At 43.6% G+C, this 23,758-nt stretch overlaps 1 protein-coding gene across 4 annotated transcripts in view; it reads right to left on the reverse strand.

Moving 5' to 3' along the window:
• Window positions 1–23,758, reverse strand: part of LYN (LYN proto-oncogene, Src family tyrosine kinase) — a 111,304-nt gene that overhangs the window by 60,577 nt on the left and 26,969 nt on the right. The window contains exon 1 of one of the 4 annotated variants that reach the window (XM_082364747.1): window positions 16,179–16,568. The exons of the other annotated variants lie outside the window; for them this stretch is intronic. The gene's annotated coding sequence lies outside the window, so the exon portion shown is untranslated. Of the gene's footprint in view, window positions 1–16,178; window positions 16,569–23,758 lie in introns of those variants that run through there. 4 annotated transcript variants of the gene reach the window in all.

The raw sequence follows: 23,758 nt of genomic DNA on the forward strand, positions 1-23,758 counted from the left end.
GGAAGCTGACCTGGTCCTCACCAGGCAGGGAGGCCCCGGCATGAGAATTCTAAAGTTTTGTATGATGGACTTTACATAAAGCGCTGTGGATGATGTAGATGACAACGTCTTCAATTTTTTTGTGTTTTTGTTTAACAGTAAATGAAGGCACATTTTACATGTGGAGACTTTGAGTTACTCATAATAATACCTCAGTGTGTGACATGCAAATACAACCCTGGGATGTTCACACATAAGCTCGAGTAGGTGATCTAATGAGACAGAGACAGTGGGCAACCCTCTGTCACAAAGGGAATATGAATGAATGTTCATATCAGTCTTATTTATACTACAGACAGAGATGAGGTGTCTATCAATAGGGGAGAGTCCATTAAATGAGACCAAACTGACATATTATGAGACTGAAGTGGGTTAAAAAGAGAGATTTGTATAATTTGGATGTTCTTGACCACCAATCATTATTGACTGAAAAAAAATCATATATATCAATCACTTTATATAACCAATCAGTATATACATATATATATACGCACACACACATACCCATATGTAATGTCCACAGAAAAAAGTCTGAAAGGATACCCACTACCATGTTGGTTGGGTTCTGAAGTCCACTTGTAAGGTGCACAATCGTATACAGAAATTTTCTCTTAAAAATTCCTAAGGAAGACACCACAGTTTGCAAAATATTTTGGAGTAAAGGACTGTGAAGTTGGATTGCTAAACTCAGATCCTGGGTCCCTCAATTATTAACTGTGTGAACCTGGGCAAGTGGCCTAACCTCTGTGCTTCAGTTTCCTTCTGCAAAAATGGAGATAACTTCATCGAGCTCATTAGGTTGTTACGAGGATTAGATGAGTTAAATCAGTTAATATTTGTAAAGTGCTTAGAAGTATACTTAAAGCAGCACACAGTAAGAGCTAGATACATCTTTGTTAAATACATAAATAAATGTGGTCCAAATGCCAGTTTTCCCTCCAACATTGGAAGAGAAACAATCCCATGATGAGAAGCACAAGGAAACCCCACCTCACCCCAAAGAGGGAACGGCAGAAGCACATCTCCCATCTCAGCCTCAGGCTGACACATGGGCCACTTGCATTTTCTCCCTCTCTGCCCCTCCCCTCTTTTGGGCAAGGTACCCTATATGCCATGTTACTCTGCTGTCCACTTTTATAACATGATGACCTGAATGTAAATGTGTGTATTACTCTGTCATTAAGGGAGAAGCGAAGGAATTGTGTAGTGAAAGAGGTTCCTGAGTTTGGATTTGTATAATATACATTTTGGGTAATATTTTGTTATTCATCATAAGTTTCACAAGTTTAAAAGATATTCCATCATGTCTATTTCAACCTGAAGTCCATACAAATTCACCTCCCTCTCGGCTATACAAAGATTTTTAAATCACCAATTTTTCATATTCTGAGAGCTTAAAGAAATCAAAAACAGGAAATTGGATGCCACTTCCCCTATAAAATCTGAATCCACGTTTTAACAGCGATTTCACACAATCCTAGATCTTAAAATTTAAAAACAAAGGTACTAGAATTTAACCCCTGAGAACCTAAATTTCTTGCCTCTACAAACTGCTACAAAAGAAACTATTTTTGTTTTTATTTTTATTACGACTTACGCATTTTGTTTTTTGACGACTGATGCATTTTCTGCCTTTATCCTAGCAGCCAAAAAGAAATTAGAAACATTTTTTTCCCACTTCGCTGCAACTTCCCAAGCTGAGTTCGTAAATTTGCATTGCGTTTTCCCAGCAGCAAGTGAATGACTCATCCACAAGCTCTGAAGTCTCCCTGCTGTCGCTGCCCTTCTCTCGCCTGACCTTGCAACATCAAGTGGTCGTGTTCTGGAGTAACCAGAAACATCTCTAGGGTAGGAGACAGACGGCACGTGGGAAAAAAGAGGAGGACGTGGAATTGCTTGCTGTGTGTCTGGCGCAGTGCATACCAGGATGACACCCTGACAGATGGACCTGTGCCTGGCGATCAAAGGTCCCCGTTAAAGTGGACCTTGGCCCATCGGCCTTGAAGCTGCACTTCTATCCACCCAAGCCTCCTGCATGACTGTGGAGGGAGCTCATCTCCTAAAGAGGTTTCTGAGTTAGGGAGCCTAGAAAGAGAAAGGAAGCCCCAAGGACATGGAGATGGGTGGTAACGATCCCCCAGACAAAAGTGGCCTTGAGCTTCGAAAGTAGGTTGAGTTTGGTTCAAGGGTCATTCACAGGGACTCGTCCTAAAACAATTCTTATCCATGCAGTCTGCTATCAGTTGCATAATTCAAGAGATGTACTTTGCCCACCCAAACAGAAACCTTTTAGGCACCCTTTGATTGTTTTCCTTCTTACTTTACTTTCAAGGATGAGACTTCGGAGGCTTTTTTAGAGAAGCAAAGCCCACGGAGGAGTTGCGATGCTTTCTCCAAACTACTTATCAGAAAGAAAGGGGGTCAGACAAGCCTCACAGGTGTCCTCGGGAGGGCAGAAGAGGAGAGAGTGCCAGAACTAACTCCGCGACCAATGCCATCACTTCCAACCTAAGTAGTTGTCTTTTCTTTCGTCAATTTTCCTAAATTCCTTTTGCAAGAGATAGAATTGAAAAGGGTATAGCCAGACTCTCTTTACTTAGGCAACTAAGGTTTTTGTTTCTTATACACCGTGGTAATCATTTTCATACATTCTTGATATTTTTCCTCAGTAAAATCACCCAGAAAGCCATTGTCAACACAGTTGGAAAGCTGGTAACCCAGGTCCACCTGGCTCCAGAGCCTGGCTTTCTTACTTGACCAGCCTCTCCTATAAAGCCCTCCCTAAGGTCTAAATACCTTATGAAACAAGAACACTGTCTTGGGGCAACTAAGTCGATGTCATTTTGGTACTTGGCAATCCCCAGCTCCCAGTTCTTCTCTAGGTTCCAGGTCAAGAGCAAGGCTTTGACGACTTGGCCCACAGAGCTGCTCCTGTGGTATGAATTTCACCTCCAGTCTGTGACTAAGGTTGAGCCATCGGGCTTCCCCTTGAAGGAAGGGCGATGGGATTTAAAAGAAGTACTTTTTGATTTACAAGAATGAGAAAGAGGAGCCTGAAGAGGAGAGCATTGGAAAGACTGGGAAAGACTGGGAGAGAATCAGTGTCCAAGGGGTCAGCCATCCCCCATCCACTTTTTTTTTTAACTGAGGATCTCTGGCTTTCTTGCTTCTATGTCATTACTTTATTATTATTATTATTAAACTAATTTTTATTGGAGTATAGTTGATTTACAATGTTGTGTTAGTTTCAGGGGTACAGCAAAGTGAATCAGTTACACATATACATATATCCACTCTTTTTTAGATTCTTTTCCCATATAGGTCATTACAGAGTATTGAGTAGAGTTCCCTGTGCTCTACAGTAGGTCCTTATTAGTTGTCTGTTTTATATATAGTAGTGTGTATACGTCAATCCCAATCTCCCAGTTGATCCCTTCCCCCTTACCCCCTGGTAACTGTTAAGTTTGTTTTCTATGTAGGAAACATCCACTTTTCCTATTAAGAAACAGCTGGGTAAGGGGGTGGGGTGGGAAGTGGCTTCAAGACTATCTGGATGGTTCCAGGTCCCCTCCCTGCTTTGTGTCTCCCACACGGTAGAGCACGAAGGAAAGGAGGTGTCAAGACAAGCCTCCCCTCACTCAGCCTGTTGAAGGTTTGAAGGGGGTCCAGGTGTTTCCGACTGTCCTAATGTGATCCATTTGCTTGGGGGGGGGCGGGTGTCAGTGTAACGTTCCCCCCAGTCAGCAGTGCCGGTCCTATCAGCAGGCACACCAAGAACATGGAAAGAATCTATGGCTTCTTTCTCCCCAAGTAACACAAGAGAAACCTGCATCTACCTACATCTTGGAAAGGAGCAGAAGAAATGTGAAGGACCAAGCTCTCCTCTTAAAGGAATAGAGTCGTGATGGAAAAGAGACTATTTAAAATGGAAAAGATCTGAACCCACTTGGCAAACTGAAGGCCATTTTTCCACCTGCTGCTACTCAGAGCGCTGGAGAGAGAAGAGTTAGACAATGTGAAGCTTGCTTTCTTGCTTTCTTTGCACAGCTGAATTGCAATTGTAAAGTCTGCAAGCCTGCTACACACAAGATGCAGTAGGTTCTGCAATTAGATAGTGGTGATGGTTTTACAACTCGTGAATACACTAAAGACCACTCAATTGTACACCATAAAAGGGTAAATTGATGGTATCTGAAGTGTATCAATAAAAAATTAATTTAAAAAAGGTCCCCCCCCCAGAAATGAGAGATCCACCGCAAGTATGGCTGATTTCTTCTTCATTAACTTTTCTTTATGCCTTTGTGATCAAAATCTGATACATTTTAATTTATCTCGTGTTTGCTGATGTCTTTATCTGGTTTGAAACCATTTCTTTATTATGTGCTTTAAGACACAGGCACGGCTGCAGGAAGACCCAGGGGTTAGGAGTCAACTATAACATGAATGTGTAGCATAAAAATGTAAAGCTAACCTGACACGAAGATATTTTGAAATAATGATGCATAAATACAGCAACTTGACTGCGTTTATCAGAGCTTTAATAAACCAGTACAGTTTTAATCACTACATGTATTAGAATAAGTCCAGAAAAGAAGTGCAAGACAACTCCAGAGATAGACGAGGTTCAAACACCTGGAGGTTTGGCGTCCAGTTCAGAGAAGGTGGAAGAGTAACTCGGCTCTTGCCTGGAAGAGAGAGCGGAGAGGTCACGAGAGGTGCAGGGAAGTTAGGAGTCGGGACGCCTGACTGCTGGGTCCAGCCTGGACTGTCCTATAATGATGGACAAAACCACTCCCGTCTGTGGCCTCTAATCTCCTCACCATGAAATGAAATTGCTGGGCTTGGCGGGAGAGAGTAAGTGATAGTCTTCACCTTGACAACACTTATCAAGGTCTTTAAAATGTATCCACTTCCCAACACATCCTCACCTCCATAAATAAGTGATTTTTAAGAAAATAACTGGGCAGTTACACAAAGCTCTGTAGAAAAGGATTTTTATTGTGAGACTGTTTGTAATACCATCCAATTAGAAATAGACTTGTTTGACATGGAAGCAACCTAAATGTCCATCGACAGGCAAATGGATAAAGAAGATATGGTATGTGTATACAATGGGATATTACTCAGCCTTAAAAAAGAATGAAATAATGTCACTTGCAGCAACATGGAGAGATTATCATACTAAGTGGAGTAAGTCAGACAGAGAAAGACAAATAGCATATGATGTCATTTATATGTGGAATCTAAAAAAAATGATACAAATGAACTTATTTACAAAACAGAAGCAGACTCACAGACTTAGAAAACAAACTTATGGTCACCAAAGGGGGAAGGTTGGGGGAAGATAAATTAGGAGTTTGGAAGTAACATATACACACTACTATTTATAAAATAGATAACCAACAAGGACCTACTGTATAGCACAGGGAACTATACTCAGTATTTTGTAATAAGCTATAATGGAAGAGAATGTAAAAAAAAAGAATATATGTATATATATATATATATAGTATACAACTGAATCACTTTGCTGTACACCTGAAACTAACACAACATTGTAAATCAACTGTACTTCAATTTAAAAAAATAAATTAAAAAAAGAAAAAAGAAATAGACTTGTTTGCCAAATAATAGGTCATTGGTTAAATAAATGTAGAACAGTTCTCGAAATTCATTTCACCCAAAGCCAGTTTTCTGAGGATTTTCATTTTACAAGATGATCAGTTTATCAAAATTTGTATCTTTTAACTATTTGTGAGGTGTATATAATTTCATATTTGATGGGATGTTTTAACAGCTTAGTTTACTGACGGTTTGTGTTAGAGTAGTTTTCAACAGCTTAAGGGTATAACAATTCTTATCAAATGTAATTGTTTTAAAAGCTTTTGAAGATTTCTATGATGCTTTTTTTTAAACATCTTTATTGGAGTATAATTGCTTTACAAGGGTGTGTTAGTTTCTGCTGTATAACAAAGTGAATCAGCTATACATATACATACATCCCCATATCTCCTCCCTCTTGCATCTCCCTCCCTCCCACCCTCCCTATCCCACCCTTCTAGGTGGTCACAAAGCACTGAGCTGATCTCCCTGTGCTATGCAGTTGCTTCCTACTAGCTATCTATTTTACATTTGGTAGTGTATATATGTCCATGCCACTCTCTCACTTCGGCCCAGCTTACCTTTCCCCCTCCCTGTGTCCTCAAGTCTATTCTCTTTGTCTGCGTCTTTATCCCTGTCCTGCCCCTAGGTTCTTCAGAACCATTTTTTTTTTTTTTTTTAGATTCCATATATATGTGTTAGCATACGGTATTTGATTTTCTTTCTGACTTACTTCACTCTGTATGACAGACTCTAGGTCCATCTATGATGCTTTTTTAAGGAATGCTCTATTTTTAGAAACTAAGGATAGTTGAGTCTTCTTAGAACTATATTAGCCTTAGTTACTAGTAATTAGTAGCCTAATTATTAAGAATAATTATGAGATAACTGGAGAAATTTGATCATTTACTGAATATTTGATGACAGTAGGAATTATTGTTACGTTTAATAATGGTATTAAATTTATGTTGAAAAATGATTCTTTATCTTTTAGAAATAAAATTAAAATATTTATGGATGTAATTTTAGAAATAGTAACTAGTAGCTTAAATGTAATATGAGATATGTTTGTTTCTGTAGTTTCCTAGTTCATTTCTTAACTTTATCTTTACATTTTTAGGATTTTAAGCTAATTTCTAAAAATTCTTTGACCCTAGTAACATGTTTTTGGTTATGTTTGAGGCTCAAGTCTTCTGCTTCTTTCTAGAAATTCCTCTACACACCTTCACTTCCTTTCCACATCTCAAAGCAGTTCCATCCTTTCATATCAAATGATTTTACAAACAGCTGACAGATCAACACAGCTTCATTCCTCCTTAGAATCCAGAGTTTTAGCATGCTGTATGTGTTGGGAATGTTTGATCACTTCCAATTTCTTTCTGATGCTTCTAAATTTAAATCTAAACTTAAATTAAAATTTCAGTTGTTTAACTGCACAGCCCTCAGACTTGATATGCCATTTGAAGAACCAGCAGGAGAACATTAAAAATGTATAAAGTTTCTTTAAAAAATAGAAATAATATTCAAATAGTTAAAAGAAACACATCTTCTGGTAAATTGAAACATTTGATAAGTTCATCAAATTGGCCTTTAGGCAATTGGCTTTTGTAAAATTGATCTAGAAGATGATACCTCAACACGAAAGAATACTAGTGGTCACTAAAATATTGTACATTATATTTGTTGACATAAAAAGATATTCACAATATATTTAAGCTAAAAAACAATACATTTAGCATAATACCATTTTTGTGAGGGGAAAAGATATAAATAGGTAGGAAAAGAGTCTAGGAAGAAAAATCCTAAAATATCACAATGTTCATCTACAGGTGATGGGGCTGCAGGTATTTTTGGGTTTGCCTTTTTCATCTTCCTATCATATATATATCTGTGAATAGGAAATTATATATATACATTACATATATTTAGATATATACAATTATATATATATATACACATTTTATATACATATATATATATAATTTCCTATTCACGGATATATATATGTATACACACACATATCAGAGTCTGAAGGACCTTAGGTCACATTATTATATAAGGGTAATTAATTACCCTTATTCTAAAATTTTAAAAGATTTTTTCATTTTGTGTAAATTACATATATGTATATATATTACACACATATATACGTGTCTTTATTATATATATATGTATATATATAAAACATGTAATATACACACACATACATAAACTTGTACAAAAATGGATAAAAATTTTAAGACAAGAGAATCTGAACCCATGGCCTAAGGTCCTTCAAACCCTGTTAATCCGTGAGAGTAAAGAATCTGGGGAGGACGTAGCTGGAGCCGTCGTCTTTGCTAAGATTGCTAGGAAAGGAAATGTCAATCATGAAGACTGTCACAGACCTCAGGAAAACGGCTCAGCGTCCAGGAGATGCAGCCCAGTGCGCTCTGGATGGACAGCGAGGGCCTGCTGGCTGCCTCAGGAGATAACAAGCACTCAGGTCCCCAGGTGTACACAAGAGGCAGGTTCAGCTGATACCTACAAGCCCCCTTCTCTTTGACTCCAAGAAAGTTGGAAGGTCGTGCCCAGATCCATGATGGGAATGAGGTGAGGGGCAGGGAAGGAGCTGGTGAGGCTGGGGGAAGGCTAGGGGCTGAGCTGTAAGAGAGGAGGCCAGGGTCCTGACGCTCTCATGACAACAAATACACCGAAGATGCAGTGGCGCCCCCGGAATCAGTGTGCACAAAGCCGATCCCCATTTGCATAACTCTTAGTTGAGCAACTTCACACAGAGGAAGACACGGGGGATTGCTGAAACGAGCGGGGGTTTTTTGGTCTTGTTTCTCTTAAAAATAAAAGGGAACACTATGAAAACAAGATGAGCTCATGGAAACTTAGGTATCACAGGGAAATGTATCATTTAAAGGACCAGAAGAGGAAATTCAAAGCAGAGTCTGAATTATGTACTACAACCCAAGAAGTGGAAGAAACATCAACCCTGTTTCTAGCCTCAGATTTTTATGATCAATGATCCAGCCACCTATCTTTAGAAATATATAAAATGATATATTTAAATTTTACTTTAAGAGGTCAGTCAGGTTTACATAAATAGATTTAACAAAAAATAGAAATTATTATGAAATTGAGAAAAAGTGAAACCAAGCCCAAGACAGCGAAAAGAAGCTGAAGGTTATATCTTACCAGAAATTTCTGCACAATTGTGAGATACAGACCACAAATCTCCAAAAGTTTAGGTTTTCTAGAGGCTAAACCAAAGATGAAAACATGCCGCGGATAAATCTGCTTCTCTGCAACAGGCTTTCTCAGCCTCAGTACTATTGACATTTTGAGCCAAAAAATTATTTGTTGTGAGGTTTGTCCAGTGCACTGTGGGGTAGTTAGCAGTATCCTTGGCTTCTACCCACAAGATACCAGGTATGACAACAGAAATGTCTCCAGACATTGCCAAATGTCCCCGATGAAAGCTGCATGGCAGGAAATCTGATGTTTCAATTACTGGTAATGATCCTAAGTATAGATATTTTCTGTTACAGAGTGGGGCAGAACAATATGCTTTGTCACTCATCAGTGAAAGATAGGTTTACTATTCCATTATAAAATGTAAAGGGCATAGCCAGAAATCTTGTTCAATAGAAGTCTGCCACTCTGCTTATACACACAGAAAGATACAGACTCACAAAGACACACGCACACAGACCTGGTGTTTGTTGGACTAGACCCAGAAACTTTCTATGAGAAAATCATCACCCTGACGCTATACTAAAATACAGACAAACTAGTCTCATGAGATAAAGCTAGAAGAAACAGTAAGAATGATCTATTCTACCCACCCCCGCTTAGGAAGAAACTAAGACTCAAGGAAGTCAAACCAAGATTAGTTACTAATAGATTTTATTTTCACTGAAGGTAACAAAAATAAACCCTCATTTAAAAGTACAGTAAACAGAATAAAGAGTCCAGAAATATAGTCAATTGATCTTTCACAAAGGAGAAAGGCAATTCAACGGAGAAATGACAGCCTTTTCAACAAGTACTGGCTGGAAAAACTGGACATCCACATGCAAAAAGAAAAATTAATCTAGACCCAGATCTTACATCTTTTATAAAAATTAACTCAAAATGCATAACAGAACTAAATGTACAAATGCAAAACTATAAAACTCCTAGAAGATAACATAGGAGAAAATCTAGATGACCTTGGGTTTGGTGATGACTTTTTAGATACAAAACCAAAAGCATGAGCCATAGAATAAAAAAATTGATAAATTGGACTTCATTAAAATTAAAAACTTCTGCTCTGCAAAAGACACTGTTAAGAAAATTAAAAGACAAGCCACAGACTGGGAGAAGATCTTTTCAAAACACAAAGGACTAGTGTCCAAAAATACACAAATAATTCTTAAAACTCAATAATACAAAAACAAACAACCCAATCAAAAAATGAGGATGAGATCTGAAAAGACACCTCGCCAAAGACAGAGAAATGGCAAATAAGCCTATGAAAGGTGCTCCACATCATATGTCACGAGGGGGATGCAGATTAAAACAATGAGATACCACCACGCACCTATGAGAGTGACAAAAATCCCAAACACTGACACCACCCAAGGCTGCGGTAGAGGTAGAACAAAAGGAACAAAAAATGGTGCAGCCACTTCAGAAAACAGCTTGGCAGTTTCTTACAAAACTAAATATACTCTTAACATATGACTCAGTAATTCTACTACTTGGTATCTACCCAAATGAACTGAAAACTTCAGTTCGCACCAAAACCTACCCACGGGTGCTTATAGCAGCTTTATTCACAATTGCCAAAACTTGGAAGCTACCAAAACATCCTTCGGTGGGTGACTGGAGAAACAAACTGTGGTCCATCCAGACAATAGAATATTATTTATCAATAAAAAGAAGTGAGCTATCAAGCCATAAAAAGACATGGAGAAAACTTAAATGCATATTGCTAAATGAAAGAAGCCAATATGAAAAAGCTACATACTATATGATTCCAACTCTATGACACTCTGGAAAAGGCAACACTATGGAAACAGTTAAAAGTTCAGTGGTTGCCAGCAGTTGAGGGACAGGGAGGGCTGAATGGGTGCAGCACAGGGGATTTTGAGGGTACTAAACTATATGACACCGTAATAGTGGACACATGTCATCATACCTTTGCCAAAACCCACAGAATGTACAGCCCCAAGAGTGAACCCAATGAAAACAGTGGACTTTCGTTCAGCATAATGTATTAATACTGGCTCATCAATTGTAACAAATGTATCACACTATGCAAGATGTTAATAATTAAGGGAAACCGAGGGGGTGGTGAGTACTACATGGAAAACCCTCTGTACTTTCCACTCAGTGTTTCTGGAAACCTAAAGCTGCCCTGAAAAATAAAGTCTATTAATTTTTTTAAAGTATATTGTGATAGAATAGGCATCAAGCCACATACTTCTGAGTGAGTATTTCAGAAAAACGTATCCCCAGTTTTGAAAAGACTATTGTCTTAAAATATTTCTGCTGAGAAAAGTTGTACACAGCTTCTAATGTGCCCCTTCCAGGCACCCAATATTCTTTACAATGATCAAGGGCAGGTTGTTACCTGCTCTGCCTTAATCATCGTGATGTAAAACACAATCGAATTTCATTCAATCTTCTTGACTGAATTCCCAAACGTCTACAATTTTAGCTTGGAAAAATAACTGGCAAGAGGTAGAAGTTCTATTAATGTTTAATAATAAAGTGGTATTCCTAACAATATGCCTGTAGCCATTTACGATAAATGCGAGATACGACTGATTTAGACATAAAAAACGGCAGGCAGAGACCATCTGATAATGCAACCTTGAGTACGCACACGTATTTGCATAGTGAACAGGATTTTATCAGAAATTAGTAATCCTGCAGAAGCACCGCTGTCAACCAGTAGTTCAGTAAGTCGATTAAGTAAAAATAGGACGGGTGGCAGATGCGTAAACTACATGGTACCATTCAAGGGACTATTGTAGAGCCACTGAAATTGAGGATAAGAAAGTGGTTGGATCTGGCGAGTAAACCTGGATCAGGGACGCTAGGAAGGAGGGGTAGGTGTCTGAGGTTTCGTGTTAAAGCTTTTTAGTTGTTTTGCTTTTTAAATTATGTGCAAGTATCACCTTGAAAGTGATACGCACTCATTTTTAAGGATGGCTAAAAGAATTCTGTGACTAAATTTTAAAAAAATGTTTATAATGTAATTTTTTAACAAAGCGAGGTTAAAATTTAACCTACATTGTGATCACATATGTAGAAAAGAGTTCAGAAAGGAACATGGAAATCAAATTAAATCAAAATGGGGGGAGAATCAGTACAGCGTTATGATATATGATGGGTTTTTAAATTACAAATTAAAAACACTTGCTTATTACAATAAAAGAAACTAATTTTTAGAAATGTTTTAAAAAATTAAATCAAAGGTAAAATAAAAACACTTTCACACTTCTATGGTCCGTTTTTATTTTTCTCCCTCTCCATTGCCAACACGTCTATGACAAGCTACACTGTTTTACTTTCATAAAAATATAGTGGTTGAAAAGAAAAAAAAAAAAAGGGGGCTTCCCTGGTGGTCCAGTGGTTAGGACTCTGTGCTTCCACTGCAGGGGGCAAGGGTTCGGTCCCTGGTGAGGGAACTAAGATCCCACATGCCGCATGGTGCGGCCATACATTAATTAACTAATTAATGAATGAAAAATACAGCGGTTGAATTAAACGTGAAACACAGGGAGCCAGTTACTTACGCCAGCCATCTCAATGCCGCGTGGCCTCGTAGACTCTGCGTGAACTGGGAGGCCAGCGGCCCCAAAGGTGCAGTTTCTGTCCTGCTGCCTGGATGGCAGGGCCGCCTCACTTCCCTCCGATGCAATGGGGGAGGCATCACATCATCCCCACGGGGCTGGGCTGGAGTTCAGGGGCGTCCAGGGAGACAAAGGCACAGAAGGCCCTTCCTTCCCGTGGCCTAGCTCCCACTCTCACCCCCCGAGCTTGTGGTAAAAAGTGTGATGGCTAAAAGCCAGGCAACGACTCTAACCTGGGAGCCCAGAGGTCACGGGGGCCAAGACTTCTTTAAACAAAAGAAGTAAGGAAGAGAGAGGACTGGAAACCATTCCCTGGACTAACAAGCTTGAGGACAAAGCCCTGACTTACCAAGAGTAGTGTAAGATCCCAGATGCCGGCAGAGAGGATCACTGTACACTCACTCCAGGAGTTTAAAAGTGCAAAAGAGGAAACTGAGGCCAGGGCTGGGTCCACAGTTACTTTCTTAAAATAGGTGCGGCCCAGAAGTATCATAAGCTGGAGGAGAAGAAAGAGAAGGCAGAGAACAGGCCTACACCGTGGTTCCCAAACGGTGTGCCGAGGCACCCCAGGGCGCCGCGGCGAACTCCCGGCGTTCCTGGGGATATTTCACATTTTCAAGGGAAACACAAGGGCCTCTGCTGGACACTGCGAGAACTACTAGCTCTACCTTAGATTGTGCTGCGCCCCTTTCACCTGCACACATCTGCCTGAAAGTGGATTCTCTGTGGTTGCTGTGATAAAAAGCAGCTATCCCATGAAGATAAAACTGGGTCAGGAAGTGAGGATGGTGGGATCCAACTAAGATCCCAAGAGTTGAGAGGGCGTGTGGCACAGGTACACACACCCCCTCAGTCATGTCCATGTGGGAGAACAGACAACTGTTCTGTTTTTGCTTTCGGTGGGTGTGTATCATTTTTTCAAAGGGTACTACGTTGTTACAACAAATGCAGATGAAGCGGTTTGGACCCACCTCCCTAGTCACTGGAACCCTGTGGTGCCTCTTGTGCTCTAGGATTGCTGTGAGAAAGTTACTGTGAATGTAATTTTCACTGGCTGTGAACCAGGGGCTTTGGGAACCTATGAGCCTGTATCTTTAAAAAGGGACGAGCACCAGGAGAGCACAGGGCAGGTGGGTGCTGTCAGCTGGAACTGCCAGGCTGCAAGAGCACAGGGTGCGGCCCCTGCGGGTGCACCTGGGGGGAAGGGGGGCGGGGCGGGCTGCCCTTCACGTCGCCTGCCCTGCTCTGAGGAGAAACCACCGATTCCCAGGAAGTGCTGACATGAGAGGATGCCCCTGGTCACTTTCGGAAATTTTTACACCACCTGGACAGCATGATGGCTCTTCTGTTGAATTTCCGTTATTCTTAGTGCAGATTTCTCATTTTTCTCACCACCCTCATCACCCAGGCTCAAAAGCTCTGTCATCTCTGTGACATCCAGGTCCCACGTTATCCTCTGGAGTAGGGTCTCCATGAAGTCCTGTCGTCTTCACAATGTAACCATGCTGGGTTTCTAGACTTAGGGAAATGCACGGACCAGACAAACAGTGTCATTCTGACAGTTTTCCCCTACATTGGTCTTCTTTCTCTACCTTATGATATGAATGATATTAATGACTCAAAGGTCCGCTTTAAGTACAACTGTTCTGGGTGGTGTGGTCACCTCCTAGCCGGCCTCTGTGGCATCGGTCTTTTCCCTACTCTTTGCTCAAGTTTGTGAATTATCATTTCATCATATCATTGATATTCAAAATCCTTCAGACTGCCTTCTACTATTCACTTGATTAAATGAATGAATACATACGCGTACTCAGAGCCAAGCTTCAAAACTGAGATGTCCTCACTCACCGCCTCCCTGCCCACCTCTCCATATTTACACGACATGAATGTAGATTACAAGACCTATTTTATCATGTCTGTCTCTCCTTGCAGGACTGCAAGCCCCGTGAAAGTAGAGAGTTTTGACAGGTCTGTGCCCGGTGGTATTGCCAGCCCAGAGAACGGTGCTTGGTGCTTGGAAATGCGCTGTACGTGTTCATCATCTCACGGAATGCCCACTAGAATAAGTGCTCAAGAAGCGTAGACACTATTATCACGACTGTACCACCACCTCGAATTCTGCTACCAACACCTCTCCTACTGCCAACAGGATAAGATCTCAAATACTCAACTTGCCCCTCACAGCCCGGCTCCACTCCGCCTCGACACCGACCGTGTCCAGGACAGAAACGTGTATTTATTGACGTGGCGGCACCATCCTGCTTTCCCCGTTTAGGCAAATCCCACTGATCCTCCGAAGCCGTATTCAAACCGAGTCTGGTCTACATCCTTCTCTCCCAGACTACTTCTCTCCATAATCGATTTGCAACGTCGCCACAAGCCCCGGGACGCCTCTGACGGTGCTGTTTCATGTGGTTCTGTAACTCTTGCGTTGGCTCTTGTTAATGTGTAGGTGGCTCTCTCCTCCATGGAGACGGTAAACTCCTTGAGATACTATATCCGCTCTGCCTCTCACCCTGCTTCCACCGCCGAGACACACACAGCCCCCCTACCTGGTCACCATGATGCAGCAAAACACCTTCGTTGAATTAAAGTTGAACTTGGAAACCCCATGGGCTACAGTTTGCGGTCAGAAGCAGTTCTGTACTCAGATCCCATTCTTTTTACTAGCCACAACCTCTCTGGTTTATAACAGATGATCAGAAAATGTTAGTTCCCCAAACTGCTTTAGTTTCAGACATATCTAGACCATGACAGCCGCCAAGATGCCCCCATTCACTGAGAGTCTGCGACCACTTAAAGAATTCGGGCTGAAATCTCTACTTAATAATTTTGCCCAAAATGAAGGAGCCCAGCGCTTTAGGATGAGGAAATGTGGGTCCAATCTGGTTCCTGCATTTATTAAGAGCCATATAAACATCAGCAAGTTACTTAGTTAAACGTCATTCTACTTGGGACTTCCCTGGTGGCGCAGTGGTTAAGAATCCGCCTACCAACACATGGTCACGGGTTCGAGCCCTAGTCTGGGAAGATCCCACATGCTACGGAGCAGCTAAGCCCGTGCGCCACAACTACTGAAGCCCACGTGCCTAGAACCCGTGCTCCGCAACAAGAGAAGCCACTGCAATGAGAAGCCCACGCACCGCAACGAAGACCCAATGCAGCCAAAAAAAAAAAGAAATCTAGCACCAATGGGACAATCTGTTTAAAAAAAAACCCTTCACTCTACTCATCTGTACAATGTAGATAACACTCCTCCTTCAAGGGTTATTGTGAGGATTAAACGCAAGAGCCTAAGTTAAATGCCCCGCCTCAAAAAAGTGAACAATCGGTTACTTCCCGTTTTCCCTCCCTGCCCCCCAAAACAGGGAGAGCCAGCTTATAGTGACACTATCGCACGTAAGTGAAGAAAAGGCTCATGTGACTTTTGGCACACAAAAAAATTGCTAAATAAAAATTGCTGAGGCGGCTTTAGCTCTATACACGTAGCTGAGGAGTGTGGATTCCACTGCAACTAAAGCACTGCAGTTTCCACCGCACTGCAGCTGACCTCTAAGGAACCCCACCTCCACCTCCATCCCAGCCCTCTGTTCCCGTTACTGAAATGCAAGTGGTCCAGATTTCAGACCTCTCCCCATCTCACACTGGGCTCCCCTCAATGAGTCCGCTCAGTTCTTTGACTGTCTTTACAGCCTCACTCACCTACTGGGCAGGCAAACGAGTTCCGTATCTGCAGCTCTTTCTTTTTCAGTTGGCTTTGAGTCTTTTCTCTGATTTTGTCACCGAGAGAGTAAAAACCCGAAGAATTCTATTTTGGGCCTCAAGGCGTGTTAGGCTGAAGGACCAAGGGAACAAAGGAGCAAAGAGCTGGAACCCAACTCAGTCCTGGGTTCTCCACTCCCCAGGTTTACACCAAAGGATAAAGCCGCCTCTATCCAGCTTCAGTGCCTTCAGAGCCGAGGCCCAAGCCCGTCACGGCAGCCACTGTGTCCTGAGTTCCTCCTGCAAGGTGGCCGTTCCCTGCCCATCACCCCTCCACCTCCAGGATGCCCTCCAACCAGCATCACGCTGAGCAGGAGGGTCAGGACGGGCACATTAGGCCTTTCAAGCAGCCCCAGGAGGAGGAAGTTTCTTGTTCCCACGGGCCTGGGTTTTTCTCTTTTGGGTGTGTTTTCTCTTTCTGAAACCAGGAAGCTCGATTTGCCTAATGGTGAAACCCAAAAGGATTACAGATTCTTTCTGCAAGAACCCACAGTCCCATGGTCCATCCCCCCCTGTTAAAAGCAGTCTGTTTCCAAACCACCCCGACACAAGGGGGGCTTTCTGTTCTCCCCAGTGAAGCCTGTTCTACGCCATTATTGTGATGAAAAATACTATATTAACAGATCACTCATATTTCTGTTTGCCCCCTCTCACCAAACCGCTAAAAGTGCAAACACTAAATTATATCTCAATTCCCTAAAGAGACAGAAATCACACTTTCTTTTCCCTCTGCCTCTCAGTGCACTCACTTGCAAACTGAGGCCACTGCCCCCTACCCCCAGGGCCAGTGTAGGGGGAGCTGAGCTGGTCCCCAGGGCACCCACTCTGGGAGGGCTCTTGTCAGCAGCACTTACGCGCGGTTACCCACAACTGCCTGATTCTTCCCAAAGAATCCTTTCTGCATTTGTCACTCTTAATTCTTTTAAACGTATTTTCAGTTGCGCTGGCGAATGCAGTATGTCCTGTGTTTGGCCCATCAGTGTATTTATTAGGCCACGATTCCTAACCTGAGCTGCGCATTAGAACACCATGGGGGCTTTTAGGGGAAATGCCCCGGCTCTACCCCAGACCATTTAAATCAGGATCTCTGGGGGTCAGGTCTGGGCGACAGTATTTTAAAGTCTCCACAGGTGAACAAGTAACGCTAAGACTTTTAGGTGGTGGTCAGTGCGATGCAGAAAAAGCAGGGTAGCAGAAGCAGGAGGGACGGGATGGTGGGTGAGCAGGTCTTTGTGAGAACGTGCTTAAGCTGAGGACCCCGTGGGAGGGAACGGCCCCGCGGAGTCCCGCATGCGGATCAGAGACGGAGTGGGCGGTGGGCTGGGCTGACCCAGCATCAGAGGCAGGAGGTCGGCGAGGTGCCACGTCCCCTAAGCACCCTGGCTGCTTCCCACTGCAGACTTGCTTACTCAGCCCTTCCTTCACCTTGGGGCACTTTTGTGCAATACCTCAGCTTCCTTGCAATACTTCCCCCTTTCTGCTTACTAGAGCCAGAGGAGGTTTCCATGGAAACCCAAAGAATTTCTACTAATGCCGCAGGTTATTTAGTTTAAATTCATCTTATGCATGGAGTCATAGTTGACAAACATGGAACTTCACATCAGGAAATCTGGGGGAATTTATTACAGCCTAGACCACTGAGTATCCCAAAAGTGTTCCTTTACCTTGCCTGGACCTCCATCTCCTCACTTGTATATCACGTGGGTCAAACTAAACACCCACCTCTTCCAGCTCAAATTCTGTGCATCTATGCATCTGGGGTCATTGTCACTTGTTGAATCTAATGTGGGAGAGACATAGGAGGCACAAATACCTGCCAGACATGGGCCTCTCCCCAAGGAGCCGAGGGGATTAGTCCTGGGGTACGTGTAGGCTAATTCCCCACGGTGCACATACTCGGGGAACTCTTTTCTTCCCTTCTTTCTTCAGTTCATGTCACCAGCTCATTAGCACCATCTCCCCCTCCCACACTCCCTCAACTTCACAAGTCTGATAAAATATTATTAGTGTCTGCACTGTGTAGAAACATTTAAAGAGCATTTTCAAAGCATGACTCTCCCTGACCTCAGTCATCACCCCAAATTACCAAAACCTGGTCTTTTATTTTTCTGTCTGTACACACACACACACACACACACACACATGCACAGTGTTACCATCCCCACATCTCTAGTTTAGAGCCAGATAGAGGTCAGTGTGTGCTCGTCTCTCAGGGGTGGGGCATCGTGACATTCAGCACACAATGAGGGATTTATGTCTTCCTTCACATCTGGTGCTCAGGAATCACATCAAAGGCAGGACACCCATTTGGAACCATTGTTCCAGGGTAAGTGTCTACACCGCTGCCCTCTGATGTAAATGCACGGCTCCATTGCTCTATGATCTACACTCTGCCCACGCCTTCCTGAGTGGTGTCATGTTTGGAAATCAGGCATAAATCTTTCAAAGTCACCCAAAGTAATCTGATAATGTCCAGAAGCAGCAGAAAGTTTCTCCTGAGAAGCACGATGTTTAAATGAGAAAAGAGCATATGATGGGAAACACAGCCTCATCAGTTCTAATCTACTGGTTTTAAATAGCTAACGTCTATTTAACTCTCACTGTGTACCTGGTACTGTGTCAAGCACTTTACGTGGACTCTTTCATTCAGTACTTAGGACAATCCTGCATATACTACTATCATCTCCATTTAACAGATGAGAACGTTGAGGCTTAGGCAGGTAAAGTAACTTTTCCAAGGTGACAGAGGCAGTAAACAGTGGAGCCAGAGTTGACCTGCTCGCTTTCGGGTAAGCACCATTTGCCCAAAAAATCCTAAGAGTCCACATCTGAGCGCACACAGTGAAAGCGAGGACCGCCGTGCCCCACTGCCCACCCAGAATGGCTGCCTCTGGGAGTGGGTGAGACCGGCTGTCGGATACTGGCAGGTAGAGGGATCCTTAGTGGGTGGGGTGAGGCTGGCAGAGGGCAGGGGCAGGAAAGAGCGATTACAGAATACACCTGTTCAGGGCAGAAATGGGCGGATACAAACATCTACTCAAGAAATGTTACAAGTGCCCTCCTGATGCTTTACAGAAGAAGACAGAGTCAACATTTCTGAGCTGGAGAAGGCTGAAGAAGTCATCTAGGCCAGCAACCTCAGCATCTCCTGGCAACGGCTTAGAAAGGCCAGCTCCCAGCTGGACCTCAGGCATCACTGTTTCGTCTATAAAACAAGGAGGTTGGACTAGTGAATCAGTGGTTCCGGAACTTCAGCAGGTGTAAGAATTGCTGGAGGGTTTGCTCAACCTCAGGTCGCTGGTTCCACCCACAGAGGGTCTGATTCTGCAGATCTGGGCAGTGGGGGGGGGATTGGCATTTCTAACCAGAGGCTTGAGGATGTCTGGAATGGCGGAACAAAATCGTAAAAATCAGGCAAAGAACGGTAAGAGTTGCGGTGGACAGCAAGCAGCATCCAATTCTAGAATTCAGAGAGCTTGGACAGCCGCAATGCGCTGTGATGGAAATTGAAATGAAAAGACACATTTTCAAAAGGAAGGACAGATAACAGATTAGGCTTTAAGACAAGGTACAGCCTCAGTCAACCCATGTTTAATATACGAATTATAAAATGGATCTTTTCATCTAATTAACAAACCCATCTCTACTCTCTGTCTATTTGGACGTCATTCAATTATCCCAATTCAAAGCAGGAGAAACCTCAGGCACACAGAGGGCTGAGAGCCCCTCCAAGTCCAGCGGCCCTGGACCCCCCCGACACGAATCCACTGCCGCTGTTCACCTTCTCTGCGTCTGTCTGAAACAGCTCCTTTGTTACAAACAAAAGGAACAAGGTCAGGGGGTGAAAAAGACAAAACAGCAACTGCCTTGATCTTCCTTCCTTTACCAAGTAGGTAAGTCTTCTGGATTTTGTTCTGAGATGGTGTTTTCTCATGTCTGGGAGGGGAGAGGGGGGCTGGCGGGAAAGAGGTCCAAGGAGCACAGCCTCCACGGAGATTGTTGTCTGGATTCCCAGTAAAATTCTGGAACGGAGGCCCCAGGGCCCCAGGGCTTGGGCTGGTAGCTGGACGCCTGCAGACGGTCTCAGCAGGGCCCAGTCAAGGCTGCTGGTCGGCCTGACCCACGCACATGGTCCGTCCCTCTCTGAGCCCCAAAGGGGCCTGACACTCTCACACGTGGAAACAGGAGCATTCTTGCTTTTTCTTCTCCACTGTCACTTGAAGGGAACATCTGCCCCCTAAGGTGTGGGGTCATCCCAGCAGGTTTCACGTTAACACATAAAACGCTTCTAGGGAGCAGAGGCTGGCCTCCTGAGGACACTCAGTGTCCCCGAGCCCCTCAGCGTTAGGGCCTGGACCCCCCGCCTTACCTCAGAACCCTTCACTACCAACAGAGCTGAATTTAAAACTCTCCAGGGGCTTCCCTGGCGGTCCAGTGGTCAGGACTCCGCGCGTCCGCTGCAGGGGGCACGGGTTCGATCCCTGGTCGGGGAACTAAGCTCCCGCATGCTGTGTGGTACGGCCAAAAATAAAGAAAAAAATTAAAATAAAAAACCTCTCCAACCTGGCTTTCCTTCCTCTTGCTTTCCCTTTACCATTCTCCCGCCACCCCCTCACACACACACACACACACACACACACACACACACACACACGTGCTCACACAGACTCACACTCAAGTACACACACACTCGCACTCACACACACACCATCCGCCACGCTGCACGCTGCTATTTCCAGTTACCTTTCCAAAAACAACGACAGCTGTCCCCCCCCCGTTTCCTTGTTCCTCACAGGACAGGGCTGGGCAAGAATCGCCCTTCACGACAACCTACGTCCCAGGCTTCATAAGCCGCTTGTATCACTCCGACACACCCTGTGGACCAGCCCCACGGAAACCCAACGCTGAGGCCTCCATCCTCCTCCGAACCATCGCACCTGCTTCGTCCTGGAATAACCCCCGCCCTCCCCCCTCCGCCCGCCCCATAGCAGCCTCCTTCTCCTTCTTGTTTCAAGTGAACCATTTCAAATCCCGCGTCCTGTGTGGAAAGCTGTCCTGAGCTGCCAGGCAGAACTGCCCATCCCTCCAGCCTCACATCTCATCCACGTAGCACCCTCAGTGCCCAGGACGCCGCCAAGCCCATCAGCGAACACTCAACAAACTTTGATGAACGATTTAACTAATACAATCATTTATGTCCAATTATTTCCCCTTCAGCCTCTCAAAAGGCTCTTTCACTCACACCTTCAAGACAGTTGCAATTCAACAATTATTTTTTTTTATAATTAATTAATTAATTTTTGCCTGTGTTGGGTCTTCGTTGCTGCACGCAGGCTTTCTCCAGTTGCAGCGAGCGGGGGCTGCTCTTCATTGCGGAGCACGGGCTCTAGGCGCGCGGGCTTCAGTAGTTGTGGCACGTGGGCTCAGTAGTTGTGGCTCGTGGGCTCTAGAGCGCAGGCTCAGTAGTTGTGGCGCACGGGCTTAGTTGCTCCGCGGCATGTGGGATCTTCCCGGCCCAGGTCTCGAACCCATGTCCCCTGCACTGGCAGGCGGATTCTTAACCACTGCGCCACCAGGGAAGCCCCAACGATTATGTTTTAATTCTTTCACTCAAGCCAGTGTTTTCCAGATTTGCTAGTTCACAAGAATGACTAAGATATTTGTTAAAAATACAGATTCTTGGGCCCTGCTCTAGGCAGACCCCTGAATCCGAATCCACATGGAGAGTGTGGGCGTTTGTAGCAAACAGTACAGGTAATTCTTTTACTGATTTTGACTACGGGCACATTTTGCCCCCCACTAAAATGTGAGCCGCTTTGGAAAGAGAGCAACATAGTAAACTCTATTGACTATTCATACCTTAATGTGAATTTTTGGTAAAATGCTTTATTAAAAGATTTAAATAGAAGGGATGGAGAAAAAGAAAAAGTCATGGGATGGGTCCAGTTTTGATTTTTGCAAAACATTCTCTGGTTATGAGGCCACTTTACAGCCAAACCCTCTGTAATCAAAATACTTATCTAGTCAAGTGGCTTCTTCCTGTATAAGAATAAAGTCAAGGTGAATGAACTTTTTACAAGGGCTGCTTTAAAAGAAATTATAATACTTGTTGTCCATTTTTTTAAAGATGTATCTTTTTAATCAGGAAATGCAATATCACAGCTCGCGTACTCTTGTTTTTCCCTCATAATGATAGAATTTCTTATTTAGGCTAAAATGTCAGAAAATACTTAAGTGCAGCCATGCACTTAATTGTAATGTTGGATCTTATAATTGTAATGTTGGGTCTAATTGTAATGTTGGGTTTTATAAAAGTTGTGACAAAGACACTTTTGTGTCCGGTTTATCTCGGCTGTCCTTGGTCGCCCACATAACCACTTCATTGCAAAAATTGTCTTGTTTCATTACGCCTATCGATGGATCCTTAAAGACACATTGCAAAAGAGGCACACATCACAACTACTGAAGCCCACGCGCCTAGAGCCCGTGCTCTGCAACCTACAACAAAGAATAGCCCCTGCTCACCACAACTAGAGAAAGCCCGCACGCAGCAACGAAGACCCAATGCAGCCTAAATAAATAAATTAAAAAAAAAAAAGAGGCACACAGAAATCTGTTACATAATGAAATAGAAATATTCTTTAGTCCAATTCCTAGGAAGTACATTTCTTTCTTCCACTGTTTCTCTTAGCAGCAGCTTCACTGGGGTCTAAATATTCATCTAGAAAATAGCTTGTCCCAGTCACACTGTGTCCTGAATTGCTTCTCTCTCTTCCATTGGAGCAGAGAACAGGGGAGGGGGAGGGGAGACGGCTGGAGGGGTGGGCCTGGACGGGGGACAATCCAAGAAACGTCCACGTCTTCCTGTTTACGTGCCCTTAAATAAGGCTTGTCAGCCTCACAACGCACATGCTCCCCTCCCTCATCTTCTCCAGCCCAGTAAAGGAACCCCCAGGTGCTGAGGTTGGAAACCCAGAAGTCACCCTAGGTTCCTCTTTGGCTCACTCCCCAGATCCAGCTCATCAGCGAAGTCTCCCCGTGGACATCCACCGCCCGTCCCCAGTATCACCCCCTCAGCTCCGCCACCATGGCCTCTCACTGCCAGAGAAAATGCAGGACACCCAGTTACACTGGCATTTCACGGAAATGGCAAATCATTTTTTAATATAAGTATGTCCTCAATATTGCATGAGATATACTAAAACTTCATTCATTACATACCTGAAATTTAAGTTTAATCTGGCATTCTGTATTATTATTTGCTAAATCTGGTGACCCTATCTGCCCCCGCATTCCCTACAGGGCCAAATCTTTATCTGTTGATTAAAGCCCTTCCACAGCTTTGTTCGGAAATAAGATTTAAGTTCTTTACCGAGGGCTTCAGGGCGCTTGGCTGGAGAAGGCAGGAGAGGTTGGACAGGCCCTCTGCCTCCCTGTTTACCCTCTCTCACCCTCATGCTTTGGCCATCAGAAACCTCTTTCTTCTCTGCAGACACCCAAGCTCATCCCCACCTCAGGTC

The sequence above is a fragment of the Balaenoptera borealis genome (assembly GCF_965194805.1).
Source record: "Balaenoptera borealis genome assembly, chromosome: 17".
In the NCBI taxonomy this organism is placed as follows: Eukaryota; Metazoa; Chordata; class Mammalia; order Artiodactyla; family Balaenopteridae; genus Balaenoptera; species Balaenoptera borealis.